Below are 24,281 nucleotides of genomic sequence, written 5' to 3' on the forward strand. Positions count from 1 at the left end.
AATGAGCATCTCCAGGGGAGACTTGTTTTAAGGACATGCCAGCTATGGTCGGTAAGTTTCAGTTCAGCTTGTTTCAGGATTTTGGCCTCATTTCTCTGGTTGACTTGCTTTCCCAAAGCTTATTATCTTGTCATTCCCAAGCTGGGATTTATTTAGTAGAGACCTGAAGCTTCAGCCACTGCTCTGCAAGAAATGATGATCAGATACCCTTGTGGTGCGTCCTTTAGAAGAACCTACATAGAGGCCCCAACTGGGATCTGGGCCCTGTTGTGGCAGGAGACAGACATTTGTTATGCCTACACTGCAGGGAGGTGACTGCAGCAGAGAGATGCTCTGGCTGGCTGAGCTCGGGTATCGACAGCAGAGAAGCTGCGGCAGCACGGACTTCTTACTTGGGTGACTAAGTCCAAACTGAACCCAGGTCCTGAGCGGGCTTGTGCTGATCTGCACTGTGGAGCATCACTGCTGTTGATGCCGGAGCTAGGTAAATGAAAGTAGGCATGCCTGAGGCCAGCACATGTTGCAATCACACACACCCCACAATTGCAATGTAGACACACCCGGGATGGAAGACAGCTCCTGCTCTGAGGAGCTGACAAAGGTAGGAGGTTAAACAGAGGCACCAAGAAGGAAAATGCCGCATCCAAGGCTGCATAGCTGGTCAGTGGCAGAGTCAGGATTAGACCCAGCTCCTCCAGTGCAGTGCGTTTGTTCTAGACTCTAGTCTAGCAGCTGAGATATTCATGCTTGATGTTCTAGTGCACGAGGGGCTCCAGCCAATGCTGACTGAAGTCAGTGGGAGTCACTGACTTCAGTGACCAGTGGATCAGGCGTTAAATGTATGCCTGTGCACAGGAGACTTGCCTACGTGGGCTGGTTATAGCGGGGTGAGTGAAAGGCGGGAGCAGCCAGAGAGATGGGAACAGAAATCTGGGGCGAGTGGTCAATAGTGCCAGATAGCCTTGGAGATGAGAACATCCCTGGGATAAATCTCGCTTGAGGGTGATGGTGCCCATTAGCCCAGGCAAAAGGCTGACTCCACCTCCCAAATCTGAGTGGATGATGGACACTGGAAACAGGTGGCTTTGAAATGTGGGGTCGTTTTTTGGGAGGAAAGGTGCTAGATAAACGCAAGTCACTGTTAACTGTAGGTCAGATACAGCTGCCAGAACTCTTGGCAACCACTTTTGAAGAGGGAGATCTTCTCCCAAGTCTCCTGGACCTACCCCCGATTCTGCCATACTGCTTAGTTTAAAGAGTATTTTTTTATTCATTGCCTTATCTTGAAGGACTCGTAGGTCAGAGCTTGAAAAACTCTACTTCCAGCTATACAGCACTGGCTTAATTACATTGTAAGCTCTTTGGGGCAGGGACCATCTCTGTGTTCTGCGCTGTCTGGGCAGCACAGTAGGATCCCGACCCATGGCCGGGGCTCTGAGACGCTGCTACAATGCAAATATGTAGCAATAGTCAGTATTAGGAGTCTTCTAATCCCCTGAGGGATCCCACCCTCCTATGTGACTGCAGGAAAAACAGCCAGCAAGTTAAAGAAATGCTAATAGACTGAACAGAGAATTGTTGAGTTCAAACAAATGTTCATATCCATAAAGGCACGAGCCCAATGCCCATTGAGTTCAGTGGCAGTTCAGAGCCTCAAACCCCTTGAAGATCTGTGACAAAGTGCATTTCCCAAACCTTATTGAGCGACATTCACGTCTCATGGACCACTTTGGCACTCTTGACTGAGGTTTAAGTGATGCATCGATGGGGTTATGGGCAGGGGTAAAGGCACACGGTAAATCTGACCATCAAGGCCTACTCCATGGTATGTAACGTAATGAGTCAGATTCTTCTCTCTGCCACACGGATGCATTTGAAGTCCGAGGAGTGACTCTGAGTTTAAAACAGCATCACTTAGAGCAGAAGTTTGTCCAATGTGTTGTTGTATGAAAAGAGAAGTGTAATGATTACCAAGGCTGGTGTGTGTTTCTCTATAGGCTGGGCACGCTATTTAAAGGGATGTTTGCTAGGTGGTGATAACCACACACCAGATCCTCATGCGGCCGAAGTCAGCGAAGTACCATTGACTCCAAGGAAGGTGTGCTGACTTACCTGAGTGGTGTATGTGTTACTCTTGGTGGTGGCTTGTTTAAAGTTCTCCAGTCACTCAGCTTTGACAGTGAAACTAGACCAGCCAGTTTCACCTTTTCAACCCGATTCCCCGTTCACTGACACCAGTATAAACCAGAAATGGTTCCAGGGCCTGATTCTAATGTCATGCTTGTTTGACACCAGTGTAACTCATTGACTTCAATTACTCCTGATTTAGGCTTTTGTAAGAGCCTAATCCTGCTCCCACTGAAGATAATAACGAAACTCCCAGGGTGTAGCCCCAAGTCAGAGGGAAACTCAGACAGTTATGGAGTTAAAACCAGTCTAAAGTAAGAGAAGAACTGGGTTCACTGGGCCGAATTCTCAGCTGATATTAATCAAGGTAGCTGCAGGGGCTTCAGTGGAGCTGTGCGAATTGATTGATACCTGCTGAGGATCTACTGGCCCCACAAGAACTTGCTTGGTACTGTTGGTCTCCAGGTGCTTGGTCCAGGTGTCAGCAGTAATGGTAAGTGCTTTTGTTTGGCTTGGAGTCACAACGGTAGCTCTTGGCTGAGTTTTGCAAGATTGGCAATTCAGACAGACCCACAGGGGTCTGCTGCAGTGGGCTTAGGACCCCTGAAGCTGCAGTGCATTCAATGGGACAGTTTGGACATAGTGCAAACAAATGGCTGTAACAAGATGGAGAATTTCCAGAGAGAGGAGGGGGTAAGGACAATGAGAACATCCACTGTTACCTGAGGGAGGGTCACATATATATAATGTATGGCCATCTCTAATGTACATGCCCAGCTGCTGCCCAGGTACTAGCTCAGTTTCTCTGACCAGTGTGGCTAGAGATTCCTGATATTATCTATATAATACAATCAGCTGCTGTAAATCGGTGTAGCTGCATTGGCTTCCATGGTGCTATACCAGTCTACACCACCTGAGTATTTGGCTTAATAAACATGTTTGTGCTCTAAAACTGACAGTGGTCAGGAAGAAACTTCTTCTAGGGGAAGGTTAAAACCAGCCTAAAATAAGAGGAGAATCTGGCTCATGGGGCCAGACCAACCTGATTTCCCTCTTTGAGAATTTTTTTTTTTTTTTTTTTTTTTTTAAGACAAAGGAAATGCGGCAGATCTAATCCGCCTGGATTTCAGTAAGGCATTTGATACCGTTCCACATGGGAAATTATTAGTTACATTGGTGAAAATGGGGATTAATATGTGAACTGAAAGGTGGATAAGGAATTGGTTTAATGGGAGACTACAACAGGTCACACCGAAAGGAAAATGTCAGGCTGGAGGTAGGTTACTAGTGGAGTTCCTCGGGGTCGGTCTTGGGACCAATCCTTAACATTTTTTATTAATGACCTTGGCACAAAAGTGGGTGTGCGCTAATAAAATCTGCTATAAGCTAGGAACTGGAAGTTGGAAGTGACAGAAGAGGAGACAGACCTGGGTGTATTAATTGATCACAGGATGACTAAGAGCCCCCACTGTGATGCAGCTGTGAAAAAGGTTAATGCAGCCTTATATGCATCAGGCGAAGTATTTCCAGTAAAGACGGGAGTATTAGTACTGTTATACAAGGCACTGGTGAGACCTCATCTGGAATACTGTGTGTAATCCTTGGGCTGCTAGGATGATTGAAGGAATGGAAAACCTGCCTTCTGAGCGGAGACTCAAAGAGCTTGGCTTATTTAGCCTAATCAAAAGAAGGTTGGAGGAAGATATTGCTCTCTATAAATAGATCAGAGGAATAAATATCAAGAAGGGAGAGGAGTTATTTAACCAGTTGAGCACCAGTGTGAACACAAGAACAAATGGATATAAACTGGCCAGCAACAAGTTTAGGCTTGAAATTAGACAAAAGTTTCTAACCATCAGAGGAGTGAAGTTCTGGAGCTGCCTTCCAAGGGGAGCAGTGGGGGCAAAAAAACCTAAGTGGCTTCAAGACTGAGCTTGATAAGTTTACAGAGGGGATGGTATGATGAGCCTGCCTACAGTGGCGCGTAGCTGATCTGCAACTGCTGGCCGCAAATATCTGCAACGGCTGGTGATGGGACCAGTTGGGGAGGACTTTGAGTTACTACAGAGAATTCTTTCCCAGATGTCTAGCTACAAGGTCTCGCCCACATGCTCAGGGTTTAGCTGATCACCATATTTGGGGTCAGGAAGGAATTTTCCTACAGGTTAAATTGGCAGAGACCCTGAGGACTTTTCACTTTGCTCTGCAGCATGATGCACGCGTCATTTGCAGGTTTAAACTAGTGTAAACGGTGGCTTCTCTGCTTGAAGTCTATAAACCATGATTTGAGGACTGCAGAGACTCAGCCAGAGGTTCGGGGTCTATGATAGGAGTGGGTGGGGGAGGTTCTGTGGCCTGCGATGTGCAGGAGGTCAGACTCGATCACAACGCTCCCTTCTGGCCTCAAGGTCTGAGAGTCGGAGTTGTTATCCTAAAGGGTTTTCCTGTCTGAAGCAGCTGATGCTGGCCACCATTGGAGCCACAAGTGCTCCATTGCATGCTGGAGTAGAAGGGCCTTGGGTTTGATCCGTTCTGGAAGTTTCTGTGCTCCTATGACTGGGATGGGGGAGAAAATGAAATGGGGGGGAAGGGTCTGATCAGATTGCAAGGAGAGCAGGCGAGAGGCTGACTGCACATATTGACACCAATACTAGCTGCTCACCTCCTGCAAGGAGATAATCAGGTTTTGGGAGCAGAATTATGCTGGCTCCTATATGCCGTTGCTGGCAGGGTACTAACCCCGTCCCTCTGGCTGGTGTGGATAGGGACCGGCTACCTCGTCCCAGAGATTGCATTCTGTTTAGCTAGTTTTGTAAATAATTCCTGCCCATGGCAATCAGGGAAATCTTCAGGAATTCTGACAGTGGAGCATGATGGCCAATTGTGCTACTTCCTGCTTTAGTGGCTGCGCCTCATCGAAGATAGGAACCTACTACTATTGCTAGCTAATGGAGTTACTTCTTTAGCACAAACTATAGAGGGCTGGGCTGTGCTGTGCTGTGCTGTGGGGCTAGAGTTCCTGGGCTTCAATCCCTGATGCCACCCCATAGAGGCAGCTGTTACACATGGAGTTTAGTAGTGTAAGCTCATGAGTGTGCAAGGATGCTGATGTCATACAGGCACACTCCCCTCGGCCAGGCTCCTCCAGGCAGGTGTCCAGCCTGCCCCGGGCTCGGGCTGTAGTTATGATACCGTTTTAGCTCAGAAGGGCTGATTAAATGCCTGCTAGCGCCATTCAATAGAGACCTGGCCCTTTGTACCTCCCGGCTCCCGCTCTTTCAGCAACTCTGTTCCCGCTAATGAGCATTAATAAGCATTCAACGGCCTTTTTGCACTCGGAGAATAACTCATGCGTTTCCCTTGAAGTACTCATTAAAGTGCAGATGAATGTATAGCGAGAGGTCAGGCAAGGTGCCTGGCACCCACTCTGGTGATTAACAGACCGATTAGGTAAATGCAGTGCATGGCGCTTGCAACTGTTATGTCTTTTCTGCTCCATATCTGTCAACGTAGAGAAGTGCCCCCTGTCTTGCTGCGTGGACAGATGCCATAGTGTGGATGTTGCCTGATGACGACTAAGACACAAACCCACCATGTGCACACTCTTCTCCCCCCCACCTCCACCCCCCAGGAGGCTTTATTTTGACTTTCTTATTTTTGTCATTTTCTGAACATCAGATCTCCTGCTGGCCTTGATCTCTCCATAATCATGACAGAGATTCAGACAAAGCTAGCATCGAGCCGAAGGCTGGAAATTGAGATGCTACATAGTCTTGCAAAGAAACGATGATCAGTAGTAACTGTGTATACGGGGTGTATCGGCTGTGGTGTACTATATCTTGCAGTGTCTATGGGCTTATCCGTGGCTGGGGAACCTGTGTGGGGGTCTATACAGGACTGTGTGCATGTCAGTATATCCAGGGGTGCACATATAGCAATGCTCATGATGAATTGAGGCATTCCATCCCGGCTGTTTCGGTGCCTGTGGGTTGTGTAGCTGAAAGAAGCACATGTGGCAAGCAGATGTGGGTGTCTTTTTGCTACTCGGTTCGGCAGGTAGGTGTCACCCTAGCACGCTGCATCTTGATGAAGAAGGTTACTTTTGAGTTAGTAATGGTGGGAAGCAGATGAGACCGCTCCCTGTTAGTTAACTCAATAACTGTGTCTGAGAGTCTGCTGATACCTCCACACTAGCAGGTTTAGGAGGCAATCCTGACTCTATTGAAGCTAACGGGAGTTTTGGCTTCAATGGAGCCAGGCCTTTACCCTTAGATTTTTAAGTGCTGCAGCAGAGGCCTGTGCTTTTAGATCGGAGGTTCTGGGTTCTAACCCTGCTTATGACCCAACCAGGGGGGGTCTCCACAATAGGCATAAAAGTTACACAAAAATAGAAGCCAGCAAAAGAGTTTCACAGACTCTACTGAACAAGCCAGTACCCTCTTTTTCTAAATCTTGGCTGTCTCCAACCCAGCCTTGAGTGATCTGATCCCTGACGTTGGCACATAACGTAGCCAATCATAATCACCCATTCGTTTCAAAAGCCGACCATGCTATTAATTTGCTTGGAAAGCTCTGGGCTGGCGCTTGCCTGGTAGCTGTTCCATTGCCAAGTTGGCTGCTGACTTTCCCCACCGCAGGCATGTCTGTCAGCAGTTTGACACCTGTGTCTTGCAGTTCCACAAAGAAGGTCATGTGGAAAAGGGGGCGTGAGGGCTCCCAAATGCCCTGTCTTCTATAGAACCTCCCAGGCTTTGTCCTTTGTTGTGCTCGTTTCTTCTGCAGTGGGTATGTGACCGCTCCTCCTGACAAAGCAACATGATGAAGGACGTGGCCAGTCACCTTACGAGCAACTCCACCGGGAGACGGGCTGCCTGGATGGTTTTAAGGAAGATCCAAGAGGAAGCCAGTGGTGCTTAGAGTCCAAGAGCCTTACATTGATGTAAATCGGGACTGTCTCCCTGGAAACGAAGGAGAGTCACACGGGTGCAAAGCTGACACGAGAGTGGCATCACTGTTTTTACCCCTTCCCTGTTTGCTTTTCCAAAGATGTAATTGATTGACATTGCAGGGACCAGGGATTTAAGAAAATCTCCGGCAGAAGGGAGTTCAGAGAGCTGGCAGCTTCTCAAGAAGACAACATGAAATGAACAACAGCAAACTCTCCCGATGTGAAGAAAAGAGAGAGCCATGTTGACCTCTTACAGGAGCTCTTTGGTGACCTGAAAATCAAAAAGGAATCCTACCGAAAGAGGAAACATGGAGGAAGTGCTAGGGAGGAGTACGAAAGAACAGTACAAGCATGTAGGGACAAAAGGCTAAAGGCCTTGTGTACACTCAGAAACTAAGTTGATAAAACATGTCAACTTATAGCCACCGCTTACAGTTGCGCGCTGCCGCCAGAGGATACAACGCCGTGAGATCTCGCAGCATCGCGTGCTGCCGCCAGAGAGTACGACGCCATGAGATCTCGCGGTGGCGCGCGCTGCCACCAGATCCGTGAGGCCTGGCGGCAGCACATGGAGCGCTGTGTGCACGGGACCCAGCGCTCCAAAAGTGCCTAGTCTTTCGATTTATGGTCTGCATGGCCCCCTTGAAGTACATTTAATTCAAATCTGGCCCGCCAGAGCAAATGAGCGTGACACCCCTGACCTAGAGGATAACAGGGAGATAAGGAATAGCCAGCATGGTTTGTCAAGAACAAATCATGCCAAACCAACCCAATTTCCTCCTTTGACAAGGTTACTGGTCTAGGGGATAGGAGGAAAGCAGCAGACATGATACGTCTTGAGGTTAGTAAGACTTTTGACAGTCCCCTATGACAGTCTCATAAGCAAATTAGGGAAATGCTGTCTAGATGTTATTACGATACGGTGGTGCACAACTGGTTGAAAGACCCTACTCAAAGAAGTCGTCAATGGTTTTTTGTCAAACTGGGCATGTGTATCTAGTGTTGTACTGCAGGGGAGAGTCCTAGAACTAGTCAATGTTTTCATTAATGACTGGGATAATGGAGTGGAGAGTAAGCTTATAAAACGTGTGGACGACATCAAGCTGGGAGATGTTGCAAGCACTGTGGAGAACAGGATTAGCATTCAAAATGACCTTAACAAATTGCTGAATTAGTCTGAATTCAAGAAGATGAAATTAAGTAAGTGTGAAGTACCTCATTTAGGAAGGGAAAAATCAAATGCACAATTACGAAATGCGGAATAAGGTGGTAGTACTGCTGAAGCGGATGTGGGGGTTATATTGGATCACAAATTGAATATGACTTAGCAATGTGGTGCAGTGCAAAAATAACGAATGCCATTCTGGGGTCTATGAACAGGAGTGTTGTATGCAAGACATAGGAGGTAATTGTTTCACTGTACTCAGCACTGGGGCAGCCTCAGCTGATGTACTGCATCCAGTCCTGGATGCCACACTTTAGGAAAGATGTGGACAATGTAGGAGAGTGAAGAGTTAAAAGCTGGACAAATGGTGAGGCCTAAGCTACAGGGAACAGAATCATGGCACGGGCAAACCTTGTTTCTGTTAATTGGTGTGAATTCTAGTTAGTCTGTTATCTCTCTTCTTTCCTCCCTTCCTGGCCATCTGCACTGGGGATGAGGCTAATAAAATCACTATCACCACTCCTGCGTAAGGCCTTGGTGGGAAGAAAACCTTGTTTTCTTCCCCCCGGCATACCTTTACTTCAAAGAATGTTAGGGTAAAGTTAATAGGTTTCGAGGTGATATGCCTGCCGTCTGCATGGTAATCCTGTAAACAACAAACAGGGGCGGGTATAATTGTATTCATCATGTAGTTGTTAATATTCATTTTATAGGTGTCCATGTAACCAATAAGGGTCTAGGGGGAGTTGCTGGAAATGTATACATTTACAGACTGGTATGGATAAAAGGATTGTAAAGTAACCCCCTCGTTGCTCACTCGTGGCGTCGAGGTGGAACGAGCAGGCAATAAAGGGTTCCGTCTCCCCAATCCGCTCCGGGACAACCCATTTGGTTATTTCTAACAGACAAATTTGAGAGAATCCAGAGGAGAGCAACAAAAACAATAAAAGGTTTAGAAAACCGGACCTATGAGGAAAGGTTAAATAACTGGGCATGTTTTAGTCTTAAGAAAAGACGACCGGGGGGGAGTGTGGGGAGACACCTGATAAGTCTTCAAATATGTTGAGGACTGTTCTAAAGAGGACAGTGGTCAACAGCTCTGCATGTCCACTGAAGGTAGGACAAGAAGTAAGGGCTTAATCTGCAGCAAGGGAGGCTGCGGTTAGATATGAGGGAAAACTTTCTAACCACAAGGGGCGTTAAGCGTTAGAAAGAGGCTTCCAAAGGAGGCTGTGGAATCCCTGCCGTTGGAGGTTCTCAAGACCAGGTTGGACCAACACCTGTCATGGCTGATCTAGGTTTATTTGGTCCTGCCTTGGGGCAGGGAGCTGGACTTGATGACTTCCCGAGGTCCCTTCCCGTCCTAGATTTCTGTGATTTTCCTTTCAAATGTATTGAAGAAAAGTTGGGGCAGGTCAGGGAGCAGTAAGCTGGACATTATCCCCCTGTGAAATGAGCTGATGGTGTGGGGAGAGTGTCCGTGTGGAGTCAAGGGTATGGCTTGAATGAACATAGCCCGGCTGAGTCAGTCCCCTGAGGGAGAGGGGCCAGACACTTACCAATACCATGCTTGTGGGTGCTTAACTCCGCTGTGGCCTGCAGAGGGAAAGGGAGGTTCACAGTGGACTTGTGGTGGCTGTTCTGTTCTTTCTGTTTTGTTTCTCTTTGTGATAACCCTGGAAGCAGTAGAATCCCGCGGGATGCAGCTGGAGAACCCAATCGGAGTCCCTGTGGGTATGTCTTCATGGCAGAGTTAACTTGGACTTTTAGCTGGCTGTTGCCCCTACGCTCACTCCTGTCCACACGCACAACCCAGCTCAGCTTCGTCTGCCGGCACAAAGCAGGGTAGATCCTACATAAACAGCAATGATTGTTCCTTGGCTCCCGACAATGATAGTCCTTTAGAAACCAAAGAACTTTTCCTACCAGACTGGAACCACGTTATAGTGGCTGGGATTCTGACAGTTGTTTTCTGTGCCGATCGCGTTAGCTTATTCATGCGTCTGCTTCCTATGAGAACGCCATTTCCGTAATGGAGCGATGTACGGTGTAAAGCCTGCTTGGCTAATAATGAAATGATTCGCTATGTTATGGAAATGGGTCTTATAGAAGATGGCAGTGTGTAACGCGCTCTTGCTGGGACAGCTCTATTTCTATTAATGCGATGGCCACGGCAGGTGCTCAGCACCTCTCAGGATCTGGCTCTTAAACGTACAACAGGTATAATCTGGCACTGCTGGTAACCCTTTGACTGCTGCTGTTATCCTCTTGGAGACTCTTCCCCAGAGAGAATCTTGCACTGACTCACTAGCCACACCAGAATCATGGGGGAGAACTTACCGCAGTGTATGATACTGACAGCAAGGTATCAAATTCAAGTGTCTCTGTCCCTTCAAGTGTCTCTGTCCCTTTAATTTAGGGCACAGCTGCTGTGCAGAAACTCCAGCAAAGAACTTCCATCCAATGCAAATTTGAATTGCATCAAAAGCTCAAAAGAGCAATGATAAGATTAAAGCTGGCAACTTCCCATGGTCTCCTAGCCTGCTGTCGGAGCCAGTCACTGTGATTTCCATTCCAAGTGAAGACAGGCTAAGCAGGATTTCCTTTGTGACAGGCAGTTTGGGATTAGAGAGATGTTAGTTACATCTTGCAGATTTCTCAGCGTGCGCTACACCGAGTCACAGCTTGGGGGGAGGAGAGGCATTGACTCCCTTAGCTAGGGATAAAGGTGCACGGTTTGCTGGGTTAGGTAATTAATCTCAAGGCCGACTTTGAGTGCATTCCCCAAATGAGCCTTCTCAGTGGGAATCACATGCAGAGACAGAGACACGTGTCCACTGAGCCATCGATCTTTTATTTCGTAGTGTCACCGTCTTAAAATGCTGGGCCAGAATTTTCAAAAGAGCCCCGCACCCACAATCCGCAGCCAGATCCTCCAAAGAGCTCAGCCCCCATTCCGACACCAAAACAAGCCCGCCACTTTAAAGCACCCAGTGTGTTAGGTGCTGATCTCTTGGAAATCTGGCCCAGATCGCTCTTGAAAATTCAGCCCTGCATACCATGGGCCACTGCCCCCTCCAGCGGCCCCCTACCCCCTGCGCATGGTGAAGGGCCAGCCTGGTGCGCCCTCCCCCCCCCGCCCCCAGGCTGGGGAGTGAAGCTGCCCCATCTGAACCAGCTCTGGGCTGTGGGGCTGGAGCAGCAGATAAGTGCGGGGTGCCGAGCTGGCCCTTCATGACGGGAGGGGGGTGCAGGAGGCTGAGGGGCGTCTGCTCCCACTCCTGCACCCTTCCCCATGCATTGTGAAGGGCTGGCCCCCCCAGGACAGGGGGTGAGGCCACCCTGTCCAAGCCGGCACCGGGCTGCGGGGCTGGAGCAGGAGATGCGGGTGCCCTGTGGTGGGTAAGAGCCAAGCCTGCATTTGCACCCTCTCCAGGCCTCAAGTCCCCCTCGCAACCACCCCGCAGGTACTGTCCCCCCTCCCTGGGGCAGCTGGGTGGCAGAGTCGGGACCCCTCCTGCCCTGCGTGGGGGGTTGAGTGAGGGGTGGGGAGGTGCAAATGCAGGTTTGGCCCCCGGGTGCCCGAGACCCACGGTACGCTACTGCTTTCAACCCTTTCAGACCTGGATTTACATACATTAAGGGTTATTTGCAGGAGAGGAATGGCTAGAAATCTAAGTGTAACAAACACCCCCACCACCATTCCCACCCTCTTTGGGTCCAGTTCTGGTTTCACTCCCACTGGTGTAAATCAGGAGTAACTCCAGTGGAGTGACACAGGTGTAAAGGCAGGGTGAAATCAGAATGGGGCCCTTTTGCCCCTAAATGGATCACTGAGTTGTTTTTTTTTTCCCTCCACAAACTGCTGAAGCTTCTATTTTAATTGCACAGGGGGTAACTTTTCCCTTCTCCCCAGTATCCTGCATGAAATGAAATGAAGGCCTCTGTCCAGTCGAGACACTGGCACTTATCTCTGCCGACAGGACAAGGCCTGAATACTCGGTGGAGACTGAACTTGCCTCTAGAAGTGGTGTTGGAGGCATGCCATTGCTGGGCATTATTTGGCAATGCTTGCTCTGCTACTTGTGCTACTCCACTTCTCTGGAGAGAGAGGCTGCGCTCAGCTGCCTTCAGCCGTTCTAAATTCACTGGGTCACGTCCTCAGCCAGTGTAAGCTGTCCTAGCTCCATTGATGGTCTGGCCTATAAACTATTTTTCTCTGTGAATCTTTCCAGCTCAGAAATCACCCTGTAATCATAAAGTCGGTCAAAAAATTCCTCCAAACAATAGCAAATATTGACGCATCAGACAGACCCTGACTCCTTCCTGAGCCGCCTTCCCTTTCGGAGGGCTGTTGCGTTCAGTGGGCCACACTCTGCTCTACGTTGCGCTGGCGGGAAGTGAAGGGAGGTGACTGTGCATGTACTCTGGATTTGCACTGGTGTCAAGTAAGGGAGATCACCCATGCAGCACTCAATGAGACCTTGGTAGTCGCTAAGTCAGCTAGTGACAGCTGTTCTGATGTCGTGATGGGTTTTTCTGGCTGGACACTGGCTGGATGTGACGGGACCTGATGTACCACAGAAGTGTGTGGGTGGAGCTCTGGGGGGAAAAGTCTGACCTGATAATGCTGCTTAGAGAACATCCCTGCTCATGTAATTGAATCGAGCTTCTTCATAGAGCAGTTGGCTTTTTTTCTAATTCTCCTCCAGATTTTGAAGGCCTGACTACTCCAGTAGAAGTCAGGGACTCTGCACTTCTGAAAATCAGGGCCTAAATCTAATCCCAGACATGACACGCTACCTGATGGCATGGCAACACTTTTGTGAGATTTGGATTTGAATCTCAGCCGTGCCATAGGCTTCCTCTGTGACAGCAGACAAGTCACTGAATCTTCCTGTGCTTTCATTCTGCACCTGTAAACTGGGGAGAATATCCTTCATCTCTCATCCATTCAGATTGTGAAGGCTTGGGGGCAGCTGTGAGCGTGTATGAACTGCGCCTACCACAGAGGAGGCCTCTTACCCTCCTGTGCTCTAACTGGTGGTAACTCGGTGGTGTCATTAGCTGTGGTTTGAGATCACATGCTGCGTGCAGGGCAATGGATTATTATGATGCCTCAAGCAACAGACTCCGGCAGCCTTCAGTTGATGGAGCAGAAGGCTGGTCTCCAAGGAGCGAGGCTAATTTTGCACTTCATTCCTTGGCAAGCAGCAATGACGGGAGAGAGAAATGCAGAAAAACTTGCGTGACAAGTTTGGATTTCGAATGTATATTTTTCAGACGTGACTAATGCTAGGGAGAGACGCCGGAGTGACAGCACTGGAGACCGAAACCCGCTATCTAGCCACAGAACTAGCACAACATCCAGGGATGCTTCCCCCTGCATCGCTCTGCTAATATGCCTCTGGCCTGATGCCAGGGACCTGCCTCGGGGAGAGAGTTCCATTTTTCAGGCTCACTCTAGCCACAGCATCTCTGCAGAGGCTCCCGGTCACATGAAGGTTACAAGACGTGAACGCTGTAGCAGGGTCTGCAGTCCTATCTGCAAGGCCAGCCCAGGACTTAAGGAGACCCTTTGTGGAGACACCAGGCTGTGACTGTATGAGAGCTAGAGAGAACCTCTGTGACCATCCGTCTCCGTGCAGAACCCCCTATATATTCGTTACAGCTCAGCCTTGTCTCTTCTCTTTTTTCAAGGGACACAGCAGACACTGGTTTGGTCTTTCTCCATCTAGAACGTCTGATCTTACTAGGTCACCCAGTCCATCTCCTGATCAATGCAAGGTTGTTTCTTATGGTGTTTTAAGAGTCCTGAACCATGGGACTTTCACCATTTGCCTTGGGAGACCATTACACGGCCTGCCCACTGGGGACTCTCATGCTAACAAAGAGGCATCCCCAGGGGACCGCTGTAGGTCACTCCCCACCAGCCTGGCGAGAGAAGGCTCTGTAATCCATCACCCATCTCCTGGTTCACCCAGGGCCCTAAGGTAAAAGAAGGTGGCCCCTCTTTGAGAAACACCCTTTAATAAGCAAGTTTCTGTCTCCAAAGGCCACTGCAGTGTGTCTGTGATGGGGGTGTGCCCCACCTCATGATCCCTGAGTGGCCAGGAGGGGTCAATTAACCTTAGATGCTGCACATGGAGGGGAACCAGGAATCATAGGGCCTCCTGGCAGATGACGCTGAGCTGAGATAGGAAGTAAGAGCAGGAAGGGGCTCCAGGGAAGAGGTCTGTAGCCACTCTCCAGAAGGAAAGGGAGTTGGCCAGGAACAAAGGAGATCCAGGAGGAGGAGAGTAAGCCCTGGGATCCTGCCTTGGACTAGGGAATTTGACAAGGGGGTGAGAGGGGTGAAGTAACCAAGGGGAGTGGAGGAAGCTCCGGTCGTAAGCCCAGACATAGGCCAGGAGAGAGAGAGGCAGGGAAATGGCAAGACGGTATTAGACTGAACAGACCTATGTTGCTAGTCGTAGGGTTCATGGACTGGAACCCACAGTTGATAAACCATGAAAGCCCCTGGGGAAGTGGCACTGGACCTAGACTTGGAACAGACGACTGCCTGAGATGGCAAATGGACAGCTTGTCTGGTGGGACTCGGTTACCCCGGAAGGGGAGAGCTATAGAGTGACCTGGCTGTAGGGTCGAGTGATGAAGAGGGAGCAGAGAGAGAGAGGCCACAACATGAGCAACTAAGGGAAGGGGGCACCAGATGGGGCGAGAGCTAATCCCCACAAGGGGGCGCACCTGCCATAAGTGGAACCCCTTCACAGTCTCCTAAGGTGCTGAGGACACGTCTGCTCCCACTCATGAGAAGAAGCCTCCATTCATCACACAGATTCTGCTGGTCCCTGGAGTTAGTTTGGCTGCATGATGAATGAGCTTTGCCCACCTTGATGGCTTCCATCCCTACAGTGTCTGAGCCCCTCTCCAGCCTGAATGGTCTCTCCTCCCACCACCCCATGAGGAAGGAAGTATATTTCTCCCCATTTTCCAGATGGGAACTGAACCACTTTGGCCTTGTCTTCCCTAGGGAAAAAAGTGAGGTGTTCACGAACTTGAGTTAAAATCCTAGTGAAGACCAGACCGTTTGTGGTCATCACAGGAGTTGGCAGGTCGAGGCAAACCCTAGGCTGCTCCATAATCTTTAACGGAGTAGGATTTTTAACTTGTGTGTGCTTACTGAAGTTAGGAACGCATCTCTTTTCCCAGTGAAGGTTTCAGTAGGAGTTAGGCACCTAAATGCCATAGAGGATCCGGGCCTCTGTGACTTGCCCAAGGAACTGAACTCGGATCTCATTCTTATTTGTGTTACCATAGCACCAAGAGGCCTTCAAATATGATGCAGGGTTGTGCTAGGTGTGGTCCAGGCACAGACTAAACTCTGAAGAATGCCAGTCTAATTAGACAATAGTTGGAGGAAAGAAAGTGTTCTCATCACCCCCATTTTACAGATTGGGAACTATGGCCCAGAGGAAAGATAAAGTTTTTAAAGCGCCTAAGTCCCTTTTTCAGAAGTGGCTGAGGCACTATATCACTTAGGCACATTTGACAATTGACCCTAAGCCTCAATGAGAGTTGACAGGACTTAAGTCACTTTTGAAAATGGGATTTAAGTTGTTAAAAATCACTTAAGTGACCTGTTCTAAGTGGGGAATTTGAAGCCAGCTCTCCTGAATCCGAGGCAAATGTATTAACCACACAACCAACCTCTTTAAATAACTGCCGCCTGACACTCGTTGACTGCAAGAGGACGACAGCATCCAAAGTCAAAACTTTGTCCCCAAAATGGAGGCTTAAGTTACGACCAAAATAATTGAACACTGTTATAGCAAAATCAAAAAGTGATCTCCCCATTTCTAAAATATGGGAGAGGGAAAAATGCAGATTTAGGCAAAGGTCCGAGAACATCCAGGGTTGACGACAAAATCTGAATGGGACTGATCAGTATCTCCAAAACATCAAGCAGATCTGGCTCCAATCTAGGATGTTCTATGAATATTTTAAAAGGAAAATGTAATGCATTTGGTGGGGGAGGGAGGAAGAAATTGCATGCAAGGTTCCTAAAACTTGAGATTTGTGACTGATACTATCATCCAAATAGCACTAGAGAAAGAGGGGCGGATAAAATTGTTTATGGGAACATATTCATGAAGGCAGGGAATGATTTCAATGCAATCACTTTTTATAAATCTCTGTGAGTTCCCATCTGATAGTTCCAGACGAGAGAGAGAGAAAACTGCTTCTCTCCTTTTTAAATAACAATGTGTCCTCAGGCAGAGAGGAATTTGATAAAACATGAAAGCATCTAATAGCAATGGATCTGGCTGGAAGTTTTAATCAAGTCTTGAAGAAAAATTATTGCTGGGGCAGCTTCACACTTCACAGGATGAATCCAGTCTGATTTCCCTCTTTAAGATGAACGATAAGTTTGAAGTTAAACTTCACATCAATTCCTTGCTAAACAATTTCCTTGCTCAATAGGACCCCTAATTGCACCAAAAAAAAAAACAAAAAAAACCCTCCACACCCCTTAATTGGGTGCAAGCTGCAGAATACGACCGTTTCTTGGCTTTTTATGACCGATTCTGTGCTGTCCAGTGCAACAGATTGTTTGGGGTAGGCATTCCGCTTGTTCTTGAGCTCTCTGCTTTGAGCTTCAGATCAAACAAAGCATTTCAATCTAGTCCATTGCTGCTTTTACGCTTTAATGAAAAACAAAAGCGCCCGTATTCGAGAATAATGGTCGTGTGAGGCTGTAGTTTGAATGGTACTGTCACTTCAATAAGGGATGTTGAATGTGTCCAAATAGTGAAGTTTCACAAACAGGGTAGAAGGATGGTTTAGGGATTATGACACTAGCCTGGAATTTGGGTGATTTGGCTTCAGTTCCTTGCTCTGCTTCAGACTCCTTGTGTGACCTTGGTCAAGTCACTTAGTCTCTCTTCTGTGCCTCTGTTCCCCATCTGTACAATGGGGATAACAGCAGTTCCCTGCCTCGCAAGAGCTTGTAAGAATGGCCTATATGGAAGAGGTGATTGTGAATGTGGTTACCCTCATCCTATTGAGAGAGGATGGTTCTCGTACCAATGTAAGACCTGGGAGAGCCCAGTTCACTTCCCTGCTATGCTACGAATTTCATGTGTGATCAGATCCTCTGGTGATGGGGAGTCAGAGATTGTCAGTTTGGTGAGCTGTTCTTTTCATTCACTAACAGTCATTTAACTCCATTGACTTCCAGGGATTTACTCTCTGTCATGTGAGCAAGCTCAGCATGATGTCCCAGGCTGCCAGTCTCTCTGTAAAGCACCATTGGTAGTCACTATCTGTATATAGCCCAAGCCGCCAGAGAGGAAGGCTGGTTAAGGCCCTGGCCTGGGCTGGGGCCTGATTCTCCATTATCCTGTAGCACGTGCAGTAATTTACACCGGTGCACAGTCAGGGTAACATGGTGCCATTGTGATTTGGAGTAAACGGCTGCTTCAGTTGCAGGGCAATGACAGCTGGACAGCTGGATTCCCAGCTAGTGTCTCTGCCTGACCTTGGTCAAAGCAGTGTTGTTGTAGCCGTGTTGGTCCCAGGATATCAGAGAGACAAGGTGGGTGAAGTAATATCTTCTGTTGGTGAGAGAGACAAGCTTTCGAGCTGACACGGCACTCGTCTTCAGGGCCTTGACCTTGGTCAAGTCATTTAATCTCTTTGCAGCTTGGGTTTTCATCTGTACAATGGGGACCATCCCTCTTCTCTACGTGAGGAATTTCCCTTTCCCCGCCCATTGTCTTGTCTGTCTAGATAGCCCCTGGCTGAAGAGCTGGCCATATCTTACTTACGTCAACATCTAGGACAGTGGAGTAGCCAACCCCAACTGCAGTTCCAGGCTTGTTGGGAGGCTGCAGTGTCTTTTTTTGTGTGTAAAAATAATTGTTTAAGGAACATTGGGGGTTTTTTTGTACACTCAGGTTGGCCAATAGGACCTTTTGCTGAGCCACTCTCAGATCTCTCAATCTGGGACAGGTCTGTGTCTGGATAGGACCAAAAGCTGCTTTGGTGATTCAGTAAGCAGGGCTCTGAAATGATGTATCTTTTTTTTCTTTCTTTCTTTTTTTCTTTTTGAACAGGGGGTGCTTCCTGGGATCGGCAGGTGGAGGTGTGTGGGAAGGATGGAATATGTTCAAAATGTTGAATTTGAAATAAATAGCTTGGGAATGAAACTCAATTTGTGTCAAAAAGAGGTGAAATCAGGACTTTCACTTTTGTCTTTTCAATGGGAAAGTGGCCATTTCACAGAAAAGTAAGTGTGTGTGTGTGTGTGTGTGTGTGTGTGTGTGTGTGTGTGTGTGCGCGCGCGCGCGCATGAATAGTGGGTGAAGGGCTGAAATTTGAGTCCTCTCATGAACTAGATGCAGTGGTTAAGGCACTGAACTGGAATCAGGAGACATGGATTCTCTTCAGGCCTCTGCCAGTGATGTGCTGTGTGACCTTGGGAAAGTCACTTCACCTCCTGCCCCTTATCTTTTTGTCAGCACTTTGGGGCAGGAACAATTTTTTACCATATGCATGTACTGTGCCTGCCCTGGGCCTTTGAAGTGCTGCTGTAGTATAAATAATGATAAAGCTTGCATGAAATTTCATGGAGAGTTTGTCGCTTTCCAACCCCGCTGCACAATAGCTTGCCTCTAAAATGATTCATCTTGGCACTTTCTGCTGGAATCAGCAGCATCCTTGGTGTCTTTGCAACTGATGGCCAGAGCAGTTGGAATTTTTTCTGACTCTGAAGAGCTCCAGCCGCAGGGCTGCTTTCTCCAGCTAGCATAGATGTGGAACGATAATGTACGGTCCATAAAAGCAGCCTGCTGCCCCGGTGAGATCCTCCTTCACCATGTGCTTGTCCCGGTTGCTGCTCCGCCTAGGGGCAAGGCTGCTAGGTGAGGAGTGAGGACAGCTGGCGTCTCTATCACGGACGTGCTGTTTAAGCGAGTCCCCTTCCCTCCTACTCCTGCCATGGCTAGCCTGTGCGCTTTTTGAAGCAGGGTTGGTCTCCCGAGGCCTAGCACAATGTGCCGTCTGTGCTCCTGCAATAATAACAACGATCCATTTTGTCCTTGAGCTAATAGTTGGGCTCTTCGGGAGTGCACACAGACCTACCCACTCATTTCACTTGGGTCCTCCTATGGTGCCAGCTTCCAGATCCTAACATCCTGGGCTGCATTCAAAGCAGTGCCCTGCATACGAAAAGCACCCCAAGACTGCAACGTGGGTTAAAAGAGAGGGACGCTTGCCTCCTGCTACTAGCGGAAGTGCAATGCTAGTGAAAATAGCACCTGCCTGAATTGTCCAACGTGCCAAAAAGAATGAGGAGGGAGCCTCGGTGGTTCAGAAAAGAGCGGGGAGCCCCTCGCTCAGCTACTGGGGTGATTAAGCAGCTGCAGATGTGAGGTTATGCCTATGGAATGGGAGATTAGGCCCCTAAAAGCATCTGAACTAGCAGCCGTGCCCCTTTTGAAATGAATTCTTCTCCACGCCTGACCCGCTAATGTGCAGATGGGAAGAAAGAAATTGCAAGCCTGCCAGTGATGGAAAAGGTCACACTGTCCAGCTGAAACAATTCTTTTCCCTAGCATAGGGACCCACTGTGCTTTAACAGGATAAAACGGCTGTTCCGCCACACATGCACGGTGCCAGCAGATCTGCTTGATGTTAAGAGTTTGCAGCAGCCTAACTAGATGGATTTTTACATTGAGCCGAGAAGGGACGTTCAAAAGTGTTTTGATGATTTAGGAGAGCTGGGACTTGTACCCTAACTCACTGAGGTGCTTTTGAAAATCACACCCTTTGTCCCTGTATTGGCTCTGCAAAGTCAGATAACTTACCTTAGTCTCTTCCCAGAGCTGTGCTGATATCATTGATGATGCTGGTGAGGAAAATAGATACATAGATCAACGGTTAATTTCGGATACCATTGGAAACACAGGGTTGAATCTTGCACTGGTGCAAACTGAGGTAGCTTCATGTACATCCAGGGAGCTGTGCTGATGTACAGCAGTCGAGGATCTGAACCACAAGGGGTGGAAGAGTCAATTGTTTGCCAAATGCAAATCTGCAAGGGAAAGAAATGCTATTTTCAGAGTTTCAGGCATTACACACAATGCAGAGTAAACATGAAGATGAAAAAGTATTTAAAAAAATAGCTGAGCTGCCCAGACTTCCATAAAACTTGTGGGTTTAGCTGCAATCTGAGCAATTTCCTTGATCCCTTATTGTTCGGGGAAATTATTTGAGTGAATGAGCTGTTTTGTAGCATCCCTCAAAACAATATGATGATCACCAAAGCCTGCCCCCTAACCAACAGTCTGAATGTCTCTGTGTGCTTTGTTGTTTATAGCTGATGCACTTTCACAGCTTCAAGAACCCAGTTCTGCAGTGCCTGTCTAAGCAAACCACACACACACACACACCCAACTTCAAAACTCCTGCAGACCTTATACACCAATGTAAAAGTTAGGCACTCTTGAAAAACAGGGAAATTACTAAAGAAAAATCTTCGTTAAAAAGAATCCAGCTGACACTGTCTTGAAAGTGTGTGTCAGGGCAGTCCACCTCATTTCTATACTCCCCTATGCCAAAAAACATTTTCTTTACAAAAATTCTACTTCGTTAAAAGAAAAATGTCTGGAAATGAGTATTTGTTGTTTGTTTGCATTATGGTGATGCCTAGAAGCACCTGTCATAGACTGTGACCCCAATGTGAACAGAAGTAAAAGCTGGATCCTGCTCCCGAATTCTTATTTCTCCAGTTTCCCAATGCCATATACCCCTTCATAAATTCCTGTTACCGCACCCAGTGTATATCCCCCATCCAATCTTAACGCTGCCCCCTAAACTTTACAAAAGAATAAGCAAAGGCCAAAATAACAAAATGGTTAAGAAATATAAAATCCAGTTTCTTATTCAGTTGATCTATTTCCACTGTGCTGAAAGAACATAAGAATGGCCACACTGGGTCAGATCAATGGTTCATCTAGCCCAGTATCTTCCAACAGTGGCCAATGCCAGATGCTTCAGAGAGAATGAACAAAACAGGGCAATTATCAAGTGATCCATCCCCTGTTGTCCATTCCCAGCTTCAGGCAGTCAGAGGTTTAGGGACACACAGAGCATGGGTTTATGTTCCTGACCATCTTGGTTAATAGCAATTGATGGACCTATTACTACAGACCCAGTCTTTTTCATCTTTCCTCATATGAAAGCTGTTCCATACCCCTAATTGTTTTTGTTGCCTTTCTCTGTGCCTTTTCCAATTTTAATATGCTTTTTAAGATGGGACAACCAGAACATCATGCAGTGTTCAAGGTGTGGGTGTACCATGGATTTATATAGCAGCATTCTGATATTTTCTGTCTCGTTATCTATCCCTTTCCCAGTGGTTCCTAGCATTCTGTTAGCTTTTATGACGGCTGCTGCTGCCCGTTTTCAGAGAACTAGCTGTGGGACTCCGAGATCTCTGTCTTGAGTGGTAATAGTTAGGATTCTATTTTCCAATGTGCACTACTTTGCACTTACCAACATCGAATTTCATCTGCCATTTTGTTGCCCAGTCACCCCATTTTGAGAGATTCTCATGTAACTCTTCGCAGTCAGCCAAAAGGCCCAGATCCGTTAACCAAGGCTTGTACCAAGCGCCTGTCTCTCTGTGTAGTCCAGTCATGGCTAGAGGGGGACAGACAGAGTGTCACACTGAGTAGGGCTGGGTTACATGGTCACTGGTGGAAGGGCTGAGCTGACACTGCCGTAGTGAGGGGAGCGGCCCTGCCTTCCCAGCTCCAGCTGAAGGGGACCAACAGCAGATGCTCCCGTCACATTCCCCAGGGACTGTTTGGCCTGATTTATCGGTTTCTTCAGCAAGTTTCCAGTGGTTGCTGCTGGTCCTTCTCCACCCTGCCTGTGACAGCCTGCAAGGGCCTCCAAACCCACAACTGCCTGACCTGAACCCGAGGGGGGACCCCTGGGGATGGGGTCTGCGGGACCCACGCTCACCGGTGAGCTCAGTCAGCCCAGCCCTGCTGCATCTGTGAGTGGGGTCAAGCCTGGAAGGAGGGAGCGAAAAGGAGAAAAGCCCAAGGGAAGGAGCGGACCTCTTGTGTTTCATCCTTGAAAAGAAGCCCTGGCTGGAGCCAAGGCCTACCCAGAGACTGCCAAACTGAAGGGCCATGTGGGGCCAGGATCTTCCTAGATGCTGTTCGATGCCAGTTCCTCCCAGGGGCAGACAGGCTTGTTCTCTGTGACTAATCTGGTTTCCTTTTTGGCTCTGGAGGTGCGATCCTGGGCTGTCAGAAAGGCTTGGAGACCGGCTGGGGGAAGAGGTAGCCGAGGGAGAAAGCAGAGGGTCTGAGCAGACAGATCTTACTTGCTTGCTACAGAGTCCCTGGGCTGGGCCCCAGAGTAAAGGAAGGACCTGGGTTCTGGCACAGGCCCACTGTGGTGTGAAGACACCAGAGACAAGGGGTGAAACCTTCTACTGAGTCTGAATTGCGGCTGGGTAATTGTTTTGTTGGACTTTGTTACCCTAGAAGGAGACTGAAGATGACCCGACCCGACCCGCGGGCTCAGTCACGAGACGTAGACCGCCTTTGTCGGGGTGGAGCGACCGCCAGCAAGGGGCATCAGAGAAGACCCTGCTACCCCAGGCCCAGTTATGAAGGGATGCTTTGGCCGGTGAGTCTCACTTCTAGGTCCTCTCTTTCCCAAACCTCCCCGGAAATGAGACCATTGCTTCAATCTTGTGTAGCACGGGGGCCCTTCCCTCTCCAGGTTGTAATTAGCATGGTGGCTTTGATGGAGGTTGCTGCTCCGTGGGATTGTATTAATATTCCATCAAGGTTGCCTGGTTTGTCCTTCAGCATTCAAGCTAATTGCCCTGCTCTATCCGCCAGATAAATGGTGCTCACACTAATGAGCATTTATTCGGGGATGCGGAAGCTGCCAGTGTTCTGTTCTGGGCACTCCTTCCCCACACGATGCATCCACTCTAGCAAATAACCTTGGTCCCCCACCTGGCCATCACCTAATGCACCATCTGCACCAGCTTGTTTGAGAGAGAGCTGTCTTTCCACAGCTGACCGTCTTCTCACGTGTTGTCCAGGTTGTATAAACGGCACGATCCAGGTAATGGGCGGATGGGAGGGATTTTAAAAAAAAATTAATAAGTAAAATCAATAATGTTTAGTAAAGAGAAATTTCAAAATGGCATGACTGCAATAAACACACAGGGGGAAGTCCTGGCCCCACTGAAGTCAATGGCAAATCTGCTGATTTCAATGTATTTCACTGAGCACTTCAGTTTGCTCCTCCAGCGGCTCGTTGGATCAGACTCCCAGCAGTGCTATGGCGGGAGGGAAACACCCGTCCTTCTTCCTCAGACTCTGGGAAAGTGGTGGGAGCCCTGCACGGATACGGCATCAGCTGCCTCTGAAGCAGGAGGCTCCTAGAGCCTGTACAAAGGGCACCAGGGCCAGTGCAGCAAGCTGCTATCTCTACTTACAGGAGTTACTGCTCTCTTGTGGCTTCCCAGTGCAGCCCTGGTTGGAACTTGGCAGCTGGCGAGATCCATCTGTGAAACTGATGCAGCCCTTTGCCATCACCCATTGGAAGGCAACAAGGATTTTTACAAAAACCCAACGCCCTGCCAGAATGGATTCCCTGGCTCCCAGAACCATAACGCAATCTTAATAGCAATATCATGGTATATAGCTGGCTTGTGTATAGCCCTTCGTGCCTGTAGGTCTCCATGCACTGTATAACGATGGGTGGCACTGTAGTCCTCAGTGACGCTACTTACCGCATGCACAGTTATTGTGGACCTTTTCAGGATCAGACCTGTAAGCTCTTTGAGAACGGAAATGCCATATGCTATAGGTTTGTACAGCACCTAGCGCGGTAGGGGACCCAACTTGGTTGGCCTCTAAGACCCTACTGCAATATGGGTGTTTAATGATCAATTATTTGACCTATTTCACAAATGGAGAAACCAAGGCACAGAGAGGC

At 48.3% G+C, this 24,281-nt stretch overlaps 1 long non-coding RNA gene across 1 annotated transcript in view; it reads left to right on the forward strand.

Moving 5' to 3' along the window:
- LOC137141739 (uncharacterized) overlaps positions 1 to 24,281 on the forward strand; it is a 43,358-nt gene that overhangs the window by 15,835 nt on the left and 3,242 nt on the right. Inside the window, exon 2 of the long non-coding RNA XR_010916720.1 lies at positions 22,808 to 22,952. This is a non-coding gene — a long non-coding RNA (uncharacterized lncRNA). The remainder of the gene's footprint in view (positions 1 to 22,807; positions 22,953 to 24,281) is intronic.

Source organism: Emydura macquarii, unplaced genomic scaffold, assembly GCF_026122565.2.
Source record: "Emydura macquarii macquarii isolate MOO-44397 ecotype Brisbane River unplaced genomic scaffold, CSIRO-AGI_Emac_v2 contig_3113, whole genome shotgun sequence".
Lineage (NCBI taxonomy): Eukaryota > Metazoa > Chordata > Testudines > Chelidae > Emydura > Emydura macquarii.